Here is a 1,717-nt window from a genome sequence, read left to right as displayed (position 1 = left end):
TATATCTATTCTTTTTCAGATTCTTTTCCATTATAGGTTATTACAAGATACTGAGTATAGGTTCCTGTGCTATACAGTAGGTCCTTGTTGATTATCCATTTTATATATAGTAGTATGTATATGTTAATCCCAAACTCCTAATTTATCCCTCCCCACCTCCTCTCTGGTAACCATAACATTGTTTTTTTATTTTTTTATTTTTAAAGTTATTTTATTTATTTTTTAATTAAAAAGAATTTTTATTGGTGTATAATTGCTTTACAATGTTGTGTTAGTTTCTGCTGTACAATGAAGTGAGTCAGTTATACATAACATTGTTTTCTATGTCTGTGAGTCTATTTCTGTTTTGTAAATAAGTTCATTTGTATCATTTTTTTAGATTCCACGTATAAGTGATATTACATGGTGTTTGTCTTTCTCTTTCTGACTTACTTCCCTTAATATGATAATTTCTAGGTCCATCCATGTTGCTGCAAATGGCATTATTTCATTCTTTTATATGGCTGAGTAATACTCCATTGTATGTATGTACCACATCTTCTTTATCCATTCCTCTGTCAATGGACACTTAGATTGTTTCCATGTCTTGGCTATTGTAAACAGTGCTGCTATGAACATTGGGGTCCACATATCTTTAGGGCTGACTATCTTTTAAATAAAGACTGAAAATTACAGAATTACATGTATAGTATGACACTTTATTTTTTTAAAAAAGCACATAGACAGCAACAGTCTGTGGGTTCTATAGAAAAAAAGAAACGTTTAGAAAAACATCCAGAGGGATAGACTCCAAGCACACTGAACCGAGGCAGGGAAGGGGAGCCCAGGATTGGCAATGGCAACTAAAGGGGACTTATCCTTACCTGTTACATTTTAACTGTTTTAAGGATAAGATATTCATATATTTTGTGTACAATTAAAATCATTTTCTAACAAGTTAACTTATGATTGAAAAACAAGTGGGCGGGAGAGGAGCCAAGTAGCCCCGAGGAAGGGTATGCACAGAGCACCCTTTGCTTTGCTTTTTGGCCCTTGGGTCTCTAACATGGGGTTTCCATAACCACATGGAGTTTTTTTTTGTTTGTTTGTTTTTTAAATTTATTTTTATTTTATTTATTTATTTTTGGCTGCACTGGGTCTTCGTTGCTGTGTGCGGGCTTTCTCTAGTTGTGGAGAGCGGGGGCTACTCTTCGTTGCCATGCACGGGCTTCTCATTGCGACGGCTTCTCCTGTTGTGGAGCACGGGCTCTAGAGTGCAGGCTCTGTAGTTGTGGTGCACGGTCTTAGTTGCTCTGTGGCATGTGGGATCTTCCCGGACTGGGGCCCGATCCCATGTCCCCTGCATTGGCAGGCAGATTCTTAACCACTGCGCCACCAGGGAGTTTTATTCTTAACCACTGCGCCACCAGAAGCCCCACATGGAGTTTTATTTGTTTGTTTGTTTGAGAAAGGGACAAGGAACCCATTATCTGAAATCTGGTTGACTCATTGCTCCAAATATCAAAGATCTTCACCTTTCTGGGTCTGTTCCAGATCTCCAAAAACTCCAGGCAGCCCTTGGAGATTATAAATTTGGAAGCAAAAAGGAGGAGATATGTGGGCAGTGGAGCAAGAGGGAATCAGAATATTGGTGAAAAGACTAGCCAAGTCTGGAGGTCAGGCTGACCTATCTTTACTCTCCAGAGACTTTTATATTTCCTCTCACAGAACACATTTG

Source organism: Eubalaena glacialis, chromosome 13 (genome assembly GCF_028564815.1).
Source record: "Eubalaena glacialis isolate mEubGla1 chromosome 13, mEubGla1.1.hap2.+ XY, whole genome shotgun sequence".
Lineage (NCBI taxonomy): Eukaryota > Metazoa > Chordata > Mammalia > Artiodactyla > Balaenidae > Eubalaena > Eubalaena glacialis.
Note: the sequence above shows the minus strand (reverse complement) of the source record.